Raw genomic sequence first — 14,592 nt, forward strand, 5'->3', positions numbered from 1 at the left:
CAGAGTTAATACTCATACCTAATCAGTACGACTCTGGAGCCCATCTTCTTAACTACTACAACTTGGAAATTTTAAATGTAAAACTGCTTCATATAATTGTCTTAAATGACTTTTATAGTGTATATAATATGCACGATAGACATTGTTTGTTCTGCTTTTATTCATGTTTCGTGGTATCTCAGAAACCTGTAGATCTTTCCATAGCAGTTTCTCATTTTAAATAAGCTATGCAAATAATAAGACTTTTTCAGTCTCTACTAACTGTAAGGAATGTTTGTCTAATTTTTATGTCAAAATGCACCACCTCATTTCATGCAGAATATGAACAGATTAAATTATTAACATACTACAGAACAATTTCATGGTATCCTTAAGAAAGGACTGCTTTGTTTTTATAATGTCACAAGCCACTATACTTTATTGTAATTACTTGCTTAATGTGTATGTTCCCTGCCAGACCTATGGGATCACATCAGTCCTATTTTTGACTATGCCATGCCGAGTGCAATGACAGACATATAGCAGGTTGTTGGGAAGAATTTATTGAATGAATAAATGTGATTTGCTATTCTGTCTCTTAAATTTATTTAATAGTGATCTCACTATGAATAGTAGCTTAATATTTTTAGGAACACCTATTTCACATAAAGTTTTACATATTTATAATTATCAATATCATAATTTCACAAGATGTGACATACATTTTGTGAAATGTATGTCCTTCAAATAATCCTTGTGACTTATATCAGCAGGAACTCCTCCTTTTTAGCTTCTTTATAACTTCTGCCAAATTCTTAACAATGGATGTAGAAAAGTACACCATTTTATTTTCTACATTTAATAGGTTCTTCCTCATATTAAACTGAAAACAATATTTTCTTTTCCATAACTATAAATAGTAACTTTAAGTTTTTTCTCATTCAAACTTCCAATTCATTTATTCTAACACCACTGTTAATCACAATTCATTTCTTCTGATAGCAGAAGCCCCCCAAATTCAAAAGAAAAGCCATTAAACTCCAACATACACACCCAATCAGACATTGGTTATTTCCTATATTGAAAAGTTACACAGTTAAAAATTGACTACCGGTAGAATTTTCAGAAAGAAGTCATTTCAAATTCATTTTGATAAAAGAAATGCTATGTATCATCCTCCATCTGCAATATTTACATAACTATGTCTTAAATGTCTTTTTGCAGCTAAATACCAAATTCTCTACTAGGCATCATGAATCCATCAAAGCCAACTACACGGAACCAAAAAGAGCTGTCAAAGAAAAATGAATAGTGTGTACATTCCAAGGCACGTTATCCAGCAAGGAATATTTCCTCAACACACTCTTTCTGGAAGGTTTGGGAAGGACGTCTTTCTCCTAGCACTGACAAGGGGGACTGCCTAGATCTCTAAGATTAGAATACTTGAAGTCAGGTTGGTGACTTTCTTTTGAGTATATCCAGAAAAAAAAAAACTAAATTTAGAAGTTACTGCAGAGATGAAGCATAAATATTCAGACATCCAAATTCTCTACCATTTTATTTTCCAAAATCCAAAATGTAATCAACATGTATGCCTCTGCGTGCGTGCGTGCGTGTGTGTGTGTATGAAAACATAAATGTTAACATTCCCTTCTTTAAAAAGAGATAAAGTTGATTTGATTAAGGAAATCATACTACCTTTAAAAATGTCTGCATGTAACAATTTTAAATTCAGTTGAGGAAATCAGTGTCCTTCTTTAAGTCATTCATTCCTGAAATCCTCTAAGAACTCTCCCATAAGTGAAATTTACAACAAAGCCCTGCTTTGACAGGGCTTTGTTGTAAATTCTCAAGAAATCGAAGAAAATAGAATAGCAGCATAAAAAGAATCTATTTCTCCATGGTTAGAATTCAGTCTTTCTGATGCTTGGCTTAGCAAATATTAATAGAATTATTAACCTTAAAAGTTTAAAAGCAAGTTATCAAGTTACTCTAATAAATAAATCTGTGGGTTCTGTGCTTTATTCATAAAATAGCTTTATTGTTCCTACCCTCATAGGAACTCACGCCTTTTCATTGTATTGGTTCCAGTTGCAGTGTGTAATTATATCATCACTGTAATTATCACTGGCCGTGGAAGTTCAAGAACAGTTAGGGAATATCTGTTTTTAACCCCACCATTTTATCCTCAGCACCTACCTAAATGGAGGGCACATAGTAGACAGTCTATACAAATAAAAATTACTGGACAGGTGGACTAAAGTATGTATGTTGCCATCCCAAGTACTTAGCTCACTGTAAACATTGGAATAATTACATAATGAAAGATGCTGTGCTGGGTGCTTGTCACAAGAACTCTTCCTGATATGTTTGCTATTAAGCTCTAGAAAACAGCTAAGAACATGGTCAAATTCAATTAACATAATTTTGCCATCTCTAATTGGGCATGAAAAATTACTCAAACTATGTCAATCGCAAAAATCACACAGTTGACAATAGAATGGTTAACAGAATTATAATCTATTATTAACATGCTAATCTTCATCAGCTATTATCTTGTTATCATAAAACTACTATGCCCGTGGACACACTGGAAATAAGCTCAGGTAAACATCGATCTTAAAGATTTCAAACTTTCTAAGATCCTACACCTCCATTCTTATCCAAAGTTAACATTAACTAATCATGGATCTCGTTGGATACAGACATCCACAAAAAGGAATATGCAGGAATCAATTATATTCAGGAGAAAAATATAAATTTAAGGTCATTTGAAGCATATGAAAATGTAGCCAAATTTAGAAATTATTTTCTCAGTGGGAACATGCGTAAGGCAGGAGACAGATGTCTGATTTCATCATCAAAATTTGATTCTGTGCCATACTATGAACAGCTACTCCACTTTGTTTTGGGTATATAGTATAAACATCTTATCTTACAAATTTAATAGTTTCCACCAAAGTATAGTAGCAATTATACATTTCTAAAGAATTTATGTTAAACTAAATAGATTTTGTCATATAATACTATATTTTTTTCTTTCCTCCTATTTTACAGTGAAAGAAAAAAACAATTCAACAGACTACTATAAGATTTATGATGTCTACTTTAAGAAGCACTTATGAAACTGAACAGAAAAATTCAGTTTAGTATACATTTTTTAAAAGTTAAACTTTGGTCAAGCAATATTTGTAATACACTATTTTAAATAACTGCAACAAAACTATAAAAATTGAAATTTTAAACCACATATGAACTATATAACTAATTTTCCATACTTTTATACTATTTATCAGCATTAAGTATGTAAAATCTCTTGCTTATCTATAAAACATTCTTTGCATCTGTTTTATTAAAATATAAGTGACAGACATATAAAATTCAAAAATTTGTCATTATGTCTTAGATTTTTAAAGTTCTAAAATTTTAATTCAAATATAATAAACTGGTAGGTCTTACACACACACACACATACACACACACACATAATTTAAATGAAAACTCTTACCATTGACTTCCTTTTGATAGTCACTCCATTAGTCTTTCTTGATAGTGCTTTCCTATGTCAAGTAGACAGTAGCCAAATCACAAAATGACATTTGGATGATCATGTCTTCAGATGGGAGTTTTCGGCCAATTGCCAGTTGAGAATTTAAACTGAAAACTAAATTACCCAAACTTTATTAACTTGTTCCCACACCCACCAAATGATAATGAGCAATAACTCTAAACTGGAAAAATAAAAAGAATATGATTTACCTCCTGTTCAAGCAGTCCTAATATTATATTTGAGAAGACATGCTATAATAACAAAATCCCATAGCATTCTGGTACCTTCTGAAAACGCTTTTAAGAAAATTTCAATCACTCACCAAAAAGTTACCCCAATTATCCTAAAACCCAAATTAATACATGACAAGGATGGTAATAGATGACATAATAAATTATGGAGTCACAAACGTAAGTTCTGTCAAGCACTGCCTTCACCTAAAAGCTAACTGTAATGTCTGGAGACACTCTGACAGTATTACCTGTTTATTAAATCATCAACTGCTTGTAACATACCACAAGAAGTCAGAGGTTACATTTTAGAGTAATCCTGCCTGATCACGATACTTCCTGTATTGGGAAGACAAAATTTGAGGTTACCAACTTCTAATTATAGAGCAAAAATGACTCAGCTCCTTTTCTGTACCAACTTAGGCTCTTTCTCTCTTGATTCTTAGAGCTACTCTTCATAGGGTCTGCCAATTATATATGATTTTTGACCACAGGCTTTATGATGATTGGGTAGTACAGTCTGTTTTGACCCTTCTCAAATATTAGACACATTAAATTGTTCCCAAATGTTGTTAAGATATATCTCAGTGCCCTAACATAATTTGTGCTCAGCTATAAGTTGGCCCACTTCAATAGTTACTGTTGATAATTTAAGTCTTTAGCAAAAATAAAATCAAAGCTAAACTGAAAACATGAAAGGAAAGAAAAACATGTCTTTACCTTCCTTAAAAATTGGTTCTGAATTTCAGCTATAAAAAGATCCAAAATTAAGTGCATATAACTAGATAGCTCTATAGGACTCAGTTGAGTTATAAACATTACACATACCTCAAATTATATATTCTACGTGTAATCCTTCTCTCTCTGTGTGTCACACACATGTGCATGTGTACACATGCATGTACATCTATCCAACATATATCCTGATGTTTACCTACCAATAACTTGACACCAAGCCATTATATCAGAGAATATAAAGTGAACAATCTGCTTATGATTGAATTAAGAGAAACTGCCTTCAGAAACAAAGCCTAGAGCTTAATAAAACTGCCATGCCTTTGAGTTAATAACACTGACCCTCAGTTAGATATACTAGAAACAGCATTATTCTATTCACTCCAATAATTTAAATCCAAAATCCTCAATAGGAATAACACTTATCAACTATTCAGAGACTAACGAAGTTCTTTCCTGGGTGCTATGAGATACAATGGAAAGGTTACGCTTCTTTTTCAAGGAGCTTATAACATAAAACATGATGGGGGAGAATGAGTGGTACATAAAGACACATAAATGGATAGATTTCCAAGAGAGAAACAAGCACATTGGAGCAGTTTAATAGTTTGAATAGGTTTATCACATGTGGGACTGATCTGAGAAGACTTTGTATCAAGAAGCATTTTTAAAGCAGAAAATACACAACTACATTTTTCTTATTTAGCCTAATGAAACCCACTAAGCAAACTGTGATTAAATATGGAATATAGCTGTTTAAGTATTCATGTCCTCACTCTGGAAGAAGATCAAAGATAAATTCCTTAGTCAAATGAAATTACAGAACATAGAGATATCTCCTCCACCTCCCCCACAAAGTATCGGGTTTGCAGTATTACAGAAGCAATTCTAAATATGTTCATTTCAACTCTTCCCAATAATTCCCATCATAATGGCAGTAATTTAATTTGAAATACAAGAGTCATAATGAAAAGTCACTATCAGATTATAAAATCACGAATTAAAAAGCACAGAATGATCCCCTTGGTGTGAATAACATTACTGGTAACACACCTACACAAGAAAGATGGTTTCACATTCCAGCAGATGATGAACAACAAATGACTTGTGTGTTTATAGAATCTTAAATATATTCTACTCATCCATTATAAGAGTCTTAGAATTCGCCCAGGCATGGTGGCTCACGCCCGTAACCCCAACATTTTGTGAGGTCAAGGTGGGGAAGACTGCTTGAAATCAGTTCAGATGAGCCTTGGCAACAAAGCTAGACCCAGTCTCTACAAAAAAATTTTAAAAAACAGTCTTAGGATTTATCACCATCTACAATTTTACAAATGAAGAAACAGGTCCAGCCATATGACATTATTTGCCCAAAGTCACATAACTAGCTGGCAGCAAAATCAAGGCCTCTTAAGAACCATACATGCTCCTTGTACTATAATCAAAGAAAGAAATAGTTATACCTTAGAAAGAGATATAAATGTATTAGGAAAATTTCAATTTTTTAACCTACATGCTAAATTTTAAACATTCAGCTCATTAGCTCCAGAAATTGCAAAAAATTAATTCATAAAGTTAGGTTAGGGAAAGAAAGTTGTATGACTGACTTAAATTTTATACTTCTCTTTTTATACTATTAGCTTTAAGACAGACACTCAGTCTTATATCCAACTCTGCAGATTAAGAACATGAGTTTTAAAAACATATAAAATTTTATCAAAACTCTCTCTAAAAAAGATAACTCCCTAGAATGCTCCATGGCATCACATCTATTTTTCTTTCACACCCTTTTTTATATATCCTGTTTTTCACTGGATTATGTAACAAAGTAAGCCTGTCACATGGATAGCAGTAGAAATAGTCTTATCTTAACTGCTTCAGGTGACATAACTCATCCCAACTCTATATAAGTGAGCAGCAAGAGAAGTCCAGAAAAATTGTAAATAGGAAACATAAAAAGAAATATCTGCAAATCATATATTTAATAAGGGATTAATATTTAAAATATTTAAGTAAATCCAACTCAATAACATGAAAACAAATAACCCAATTTTTTAGAATGGGCAAATAATTTGAACAGGCATTTCTCAAAAGAAGACACACAAATGGCCAATTGGTACATGAAAAAATGCTCAGCATCACTTATTAGACAATTACAAATTAAAACCACAATGCGATATTACTTTACACCCTGTCCAATCTTTTGATAAAAGCTAGCTTTTATTAAAAAGATTAAAGGTAAATGTTGCACAGGGTGTGGAGAAAAGACTCTTAAACAGCACATTGTTGGTGGGAATATAAATTAGTTCAGCCATTATGGAAAATGGTATGGAGATTTCCCCCAAAAAACCTAAAAATAGAACTGTTATGATCCACTGATCCCACTTCTGGTTATGTATCCAAAGGAACTGGAGTGAATATGTCAAAGGGATATCTGCACACATATGTTCATTGTTGCATTATTTATAATAGAAAAGATATGGAAACACTTATGTGTCTATCAGTGGATAAATGAATAAAGGAAATGTATATACACACAATGGAAAACAATTCAGCATTTAAAAAGGGGGAAATTCTGTCATTTGCAACGACATGGATGAATCTGGAGGATATTATGCTAAGTGAAAGAAGTCAGGCAAAGAAAGACAAATACCTTGTGATCTCACTTATATGTGGAATCTAATAAAGTTAAACTCACAGAAGTAGAGAATAGAACAACAGTTACCAGAGGCTAGAGGGTGGTGGGGGAGTTGATCAAGCAGTACAAAGTTTCAGGTAGAGAGGAAGAATAAGTTTGAGATCTTCTGCATAGCAAGTTGACAACAGTCAATAATAATGTATTAAGTATTTTGAAATAATAAAAGTAAATTTCAAATGTCTCACTATAAAATATTATAGGTGAGGTGACAGATATGTTAATTAGCATGCTTTAAGCACATCACATTGAATACATATAACAAAACATCACATTGTAAGTCATAAATGTATGCAACTATGATTGGTCAATCAAAAATATTAATTTTACAAGAAAAATAAACGAGATTAAAAAAGAAATAGTTAAAACAATTTAGATTTAGTTGTAAAGATATGTCCTCCACTAACTCAATTTAGATTCCATTGTCTACTCAGAGTCAGAACTTACATGTTTCTAGTAAAGCACAACATGCTTGCTAGTTCAACTGGTTTCAAAAGTCAGAGCACTTATTAGACAACACCTAAAATCATTCATCAAAACTCTTTTGGACAGGCAGTGATGTTAAACAAATTAGTTCCACCATACCACCACTACAGCCACCACTTACACTCCCTACTCCACTTCCCATAGTCTATGAACCAAAAGGGAATAAAATAGTCTTACCTTTTATTATTAAAAAGATAATAAAATATTTTAGCATACATATTAAAACCAAGTCTTATGCTACTAAAACAAAAAATATATGCTTACGGAGTTTTACGTGAATTAGATTAGATCACAAAGTAGTATCTCAATACACACACACACACACAATATTCAGGAAAAAATATAAACACAAAAAATAATACAAATAAAAATATAACAACTATTTGCATAGCATTTATATTGGGTTAAATATTATAAATAAACTAGAGATGATTTAAAGTATACAAGAGGTTGGGTGGGTGCAGTGGCTCATGCCTGTAATCCCAACACTTGAGAGGCCAGGGTAGGAGGACTGCTTGAGCCCAGGAGTTTAAGACCAGCCTGGGAAACACAATGAAACTCTATCTCTACAAAAAAGTTAAAAAATTAGCTGGGCATGGTGACATGTGCCTGTGGTCCTAGCTACTTGGGAGGCTGAAGACGGAGGATTGGCTGAACCCAGGAGGCTGAGGCTGTAGTGAGTCATGATTGTACCACTGCACTCCAGCCTGGGTGACAGAGCAAGACCATGTCTCAATAAATAAGTAAATAAACTATATGGGAGGACATGCATAGGTTATATGCAAATACCATGCCACAGTATTTGGATTTTGGATCTGAGGGAGGTCCTGGTACCAATCACCTGAGGATACTGAAGGCTAACTCACACATACCCATAGAGTAACTATATATGCATCTACATGTGTGTATGTCTATGTATGTGTATATATATAGTATATAGTAAAGCACAGTCTTCCTAAAATCATGTGAGTTTTTTGGAAAGTGTAATTATTCTAAAATATTCCTCAATGTTCTAGGTTTGTGGGTGCATGCCTACTTTTTCACCAAGAATTGTGACAGGCTTCCTAAAAGCAAGAGCAAACATCTATATTTAGGTCTAGTTGTTGAAGTATTCCATAAAAAGTTAGCATATTGATATTTCAATTTATATAAGAACCGGTTTACATTCATATTATTCACATTACTTAAAGCAATCCTTTAGACAGCGAGTTTTAAAACTATCAACCAAAATATATGCCTCATCCTTTTCATGGATTCTTGACATGCTTGTAAGAAAGCTGTTTTGGCAACTAACGTAATTTATATCTGCCTCAGTTTCTCCATTTGTAAAATGAAGGTAATAGCATCTTACCACATAGACTTGCTGTGAACATTAGGTTAATAGTTGCAAACTGCCCAGAAAAGTGCACTAAGCACATCATAAGCCTTCAAAAGCAGAGCTCTTACAGTCATGACCATCACTATCATTATCACTACTACCACCACCTTCATAAGCATCTCAACTGATTCTTAGTAAAAGTGTAGAGTCCAGGAACACACTGCCAGAGATTCTAATTCAGTATCACACCAAAGTTCGAGAACACTGTATTAAAGAGAAAGGGAAATAAATAGCCAAGATACTACATATACCAATATCATTTTATAAATACAGAAACAGGAAGCAAAATACTTTAAAACAGAAAAAGCTTCCGTTTTAAAAGTCAAGTAACACCTTTACTTCCTCCTCCAAAATACATACAGCTTATCCCCAAAGCCAATGGCTGCTTTCCGACGACCCTACTATTCAAGAGTAGATAGGATACAGAAATAAGTAAGAGACCCTGGCCTCAGCAAAGAGTTGAAGAAGCTTATACATTTCATTATTTCTCGGATAGAGAATAGCTAACAATTTCACACACACAAAAATTGTGAGTAGAGCAATAATCAAATATTTGGGCACTAACTATATGTGGAATGCTAAAGGGGATTTAACTATAAGAAATGAAACTTTCCTGGAATTTCATTGGGAAAATAACCTCCCACTTTCTTCTAAAGATCACTGAAGTCTTGCACCAGCTTAAGCAGTATAAGCTGGGAACTCAGAGAAGAGATTTTAGTTAGGGTTGATAAAAAGACTTCATAGAAGAGAAAAGATCTTTGCTAGGCCTCATAATGACTAAGATTTTTATAGGTGGAAATTGCATTTGAGGTCAAAGAAAACAGTGTGAGCAGAAAGCAGAAACTTGGAAGTACTACAGGTATTTCAGGACAGTACATTGAGTATTTGCCAACACTGGAAAGGATGGTCTTATCATCCTCTGCTCAAAAATCTAATTAGTACTTCAGGAAGACTGTTTTGGCAGTGGTGTGCATCATGAATATAGCGTAACCCTGGCTCTGAAAACAGACAGAGACAGGAATCTAAAGGATTATTTAAATTATGGCCAGGCACAGTGGCTCACGCTTTGTAATCCTAGCACTTTAAGGCTGAGGTGGGAGGATTACTTGAGTCCAGGAGTTTGAGAGGAGCTTGCACAACATAGCAAGACCCTGTCTTTACAAAATTAAATAAAACAAAAAAATTAAAAATTAATTAGCAGTGAAGAGAAAATAGGTAACAAAGATGACTTACGTATTACGTCTTCCTTTTTTTTTTTCAGAACTTCCCAGTCTGTCCTGGTATATTCAAGATGAAGGAGACAGTAGACAGTGAGAGTTGTAAAAAGTAAGCTCAGGGCTAGTCAGAGAGAGTTTAGACTGGGGGGAAGAACTAACCTGTGGTAGCAAAGGTTTGAGCAAAGACTTGGAAGTGGGAAAGTGCAGACATTATCCTCAGGTTGATTAGCTCTGATTTGCTAGAGCCAGCAGCTCACAATTGCCTTTTCTTTACAATGCATCAAAAGGCCCCAAAGGTGTTACTGAAGAATAAAGAAAAGGCAAAACAGTTTAATGCATAGAATGCCTATAAGTGATGGTAATCTAGAGTTTAAATTAAATATTATGTTCCCTATATTTAATAGAGCATACAAATATATTTTGACATAGCTTACAATGTAAAATGTTGACAAATTTACCCTGTCCAACAGAAAAATCAACAATAAAGCTTTGCTATATTCAATCTCACCTCTAGTTTTTCAGAACTTTTTAATAGGCAATTTGTGTGGAATTCATTATATTAAACAAATGGATCTTCTCAATCAAGATGACTGTTAAACAGTGCCTTAAAGATAGAGGCCTTGCTTTTTTTCTTTTTTCCCTCTTATACTATCAAAACTCAATGGTATAAGGTATGTACTTAGTATACTTATTAAATGAAAAATATCCTATAATCTGATCTGTGAATTGGTTAAATAAAAGGTATAAACAGTTATAAAATTCCATAATGAAACATATGTAATTTATTAGAGCATCCATGCAGTACTATTTCAGGTTACTGCAGCTCACTGTATTGTCACTGCTGCGGCAGAAGTAAATGCAAAATGGCCTTGAGAATGCTGTGAGATTTTACTTTAAGTGTATATGTGGTTTCTAGGTATTTAACTCTGCATTAAAAAAAATTACTCACTAATTTATGAATTCTCTGGGGATAGTAATAAAATATTTCAACATGATGAGACGTGGATGAAAAAACTGTTTTCCATGTTTATTTAAAATATTTTTCTTGCGTCTAAATTTTATTTTCAGTCTCCAAAATATTTCAGCACATTTTATTCATGTGATCAACCAAATTAACCAATAATATCTTGTCACATACCATTCATTTCTATATAAAGAGATCTTAAAAGCTATCACATTTTAGAGATACTGACTCATTAATTCTTATAGCATCATATTAAAATAGGCAAATATCATTTCCAAAGAAAGTGGGTCATTTATCTTAAAGGAAAGGAACTAGCATTTGTTAAAATACCTCCTAAACTAGATCCATTATTTTTAATCCTTACAATCCTGAGAGATAGTATATACAAACCCATTTTATAGCTGTGAACTTGCTTAAGGTTCCAGAGCTATTAAATGATCCTGTTTTAATTCCCTTCATGTTTGTCAAGCTCCAAGTCTAACCTCATCTTTCTTACAATAAGTACCTGGAACACTGCCAAGTACCATGTTTTAAAAAGAGACTAGGGCATAAAGGGGCAGGGGCGGGGGCACAGGGCAAGACTTAGTGAAGTAAAAGCAAACATTGTAAAGTCCAAGTACTTTACTCATTGAAGTGCTCTTCAAACCATTATGAACATGTTTCTCTTATTTTATTTACAGATACCTTTCTCTGCACACCAGTAGCTATAAGAATTTATATCAAGCTTTGAAAAAAGACATTTTATAAAAATGCAAAGCAACAACAGCTACTGAGAATTGTTTCTGAAAGGACAAACAGCCCTATGATATACCTTAGTAGCCCTGAGGCAGTCTTCCTGAAGACACTAAGAAATTTTCAACAACAACCTGAGTCACGATGATATTTTATAATAATAAGGGTTGAGATGAACTATCCTGGCAATTGAAGAAGATAGGTGTTTGTTAGCTGAAAAATTTACTAACTGAATGTCCAATGATGCTATGAATAAAGATGAATGAAGTTTTAATTTTTCTAGAAAACTTCAGGAAGTATCTATGGTATCATTTTGTACTTTCCAAACAGAATAGAGTACACATATTATAAACATAGTTAATAACATAAGTTAATAAACATAATTAAAAGCATTATAAACATAGAGAAAAAATATTAAAAATTCCAAAAGGTATAAAGTTCTTAATTTTAAGAACAGAAAAACTATGGTTCCTGTGTTAACAGAAGCTGGCAGTAAACACACCCCTTTCAGAGTTAAAAGAGCATTTCAGAATGGAATTTTAGAGCCTATATATAGTACTTTATAAATGAGAGTGGAATTTTTGTTGCTCCAATTTACTCCTTTCCCTCCCTCTCTCTGCCCTTACCTCTCTATCACAACACATAAAACTTTTCATTTTACCTTGAAAACTGCTATCCCATCTAGTATAAAAAGGTGACACAACTTTGCATTTTAAATTAACATGGGGTCTTTAGGAGTTTTGAGGCTTTCAATACCAAAATGAATACACATTGGATCTTTAAAAACTGTTATAGTGCAAGTGCCAAAACACAGTCTCTCTAGCATTTTGAACAAGGTTTCACAATAATTAGCACTGCAGTAGGTAATTTAACATGTGTGACCTTTTGTACAGTAACCATTCTAAATCATAACAGCCAAGAGCACAGTCATTTATTTGTTTGTTACCTTGATTTAGGGGAAAATGACACAAGAAGACTGGTTCTACACAAAGAATTCACACAGTACTGTGCTAGTATAAGTAAACAAAGTTTAGTTCAAAGGGAAACAGATAATGAAAAGTCAGAGAGAAGTGAGCTGGCAACTGAGAAGCATAAACCATTTTGGCCTAGATTTGTTTGTAATGACTATGTGACCCAGATACTAACATTTTTGGCTAATATTCAGAAATCTAGCAACTGGAAGAAATAAGATATATGGTTGGCTGGTTAAATATTTTAGCCAAAATTACAGATACTTAAAATCATAAATTATTATAGCATTTTCTACACAAAAAAATTTTAAACTTTAAAAATAAGTATTTCTTTTTGCTTTGTAAATATTCCATAAATTATACTTGACCTTTATAATCAGACAGTAAATATACTACAGAGGTTATGGTACAAAATTCCTTTGGAGGGAAGAGCTGAAAGAAAATATACTTTTTGAAAAGTATATTTAAAAGTATATATTAAAAAATATACTTTTTTAAAAAGTAATTTGTTTAAGAAACTGTATTTTCCTAAACTCTCCTTGTTTCTTTATGGCCCACATAGTTTACTCTACAGATAGATGTCTATTAAATGACAAGAGAATTTTTGAAAAAAAAAAAAAATCTTCAATTCCAAAGCTATACAAGCTCTGCTAATGAGGGTGCTGAAACACATAAGACAGAGAGTAGATTCACCAGGGACTCAACTTTATTATTACAGGCTTGATAGAGGAAGGTAGTGTCTCAAGTAAAAAACATAATCCACAATCCTTAATGCACCCGTGGTGGACCACGCTGAGTGCCTATCCAAGGCTTCCTTCTTCCTAATGATCCATGATTGGATTTCTACATCCACATCTCTCCCAGTAGTCAGTGTGCCCCAGGGTAAGCTGACTGTCCTGAGCTGCAAGGGTAGACCACAATTAATCTAATCCATTATGGTAAGCTCATCCCTCTTGCCAATGATTAGTTTAGGCATATTTAGAATTAAGCAAATTTAGGCCAACGAGGAGCAAGCTGGGGGCAGGAATGCATGAGAACTTCTCAGGGAAAAGAAGCCATATTTCCCAGAGAACGCCTACAGAAGTTTATTCTTTTCTTTTTGGATCTGAAGGAGGAAACACACAATCCTGATTGCAACCAACAGCCATTTAGCAACTACAGTGTTGGGATAAAGGAAAATACCATGGAGAAAGAGTACAGTAGATGACCAACTGAGTCCTTGGAAAAAAAATCACCAAGCCATTAGCACAACTAATCCTAATATATGTACTTTCCTATGTAAGCCAACCAATATTCTTTTTATTTAAGCCAAATTAGACTAATTTGGAAACTAATTAGCTATTAGGAAACTAAGAATCGCCAAGTTCTATGTTAACTACTTTTAGAAAACCTTAAAATCTATTTTACTTATTCCTAGCTTTAAAAAATATTGTATGTTACTTGTCTGTATTTTCCTAATTTCCTACAGTGACTGTGTACTATATGTGCATTGGAAGGGGAGTTACTCAATCTTAGTGTACCAATATGACCTCTTCTTGATCATCAGTATAACAAATTATGCTTTTAGTATAGTAATGCTTTCAGGGGCCCAGGACGTACTCCGATTGCTATGTTCCTATAGCCTGATTTTGCTCCAATATGAACTGTCTCTTGTT

General features: G+C 33.3%; 1 protein-coding gene across 17 annotated transcripts in view; it reads right to left on the reverse strand.

The window, feature by feature from the left end:
* Positions 1–14,592, reverse strand: part of ZEB1 (zinc finger E-box binding homeobox 1) — a 199,542-nt gene that overhangs the window by 146,780 nt on the left and 38,170 nt on the right. For 3 of the 17 annotated variants that reach the window (XM_017535420.2, XM_017535418.2, XM_037740931.1), the window contains exon 2: positions 3,488–3,643. The exons of the other annotated variants lie outside the window; for them this stretch is intronic. The gene's annotated coding sequence lies outside the window, so the exon portion shown is untranslated. The remainder of the gene's footprint in view (positions 1–3,487; positions 3,644–14,592) is intronic. 17 annotated transcript variants of the gene reach the window in all.

Source organism: Cebus imitator, unplaced genomic scaffold (genome assembly GCF_001604975.1).
Source record: "Cebus imitator isolate Cc_AM_T3 unplaced genomic scaffold, Cebus_imitator-1.0 Scaffold92, whole genome shotgun sequence".
NCBI lineage: Eukaryota > Metazoa > Chordata > Mammalia > Primates > Cebidae > Cebus > Cebus imitator.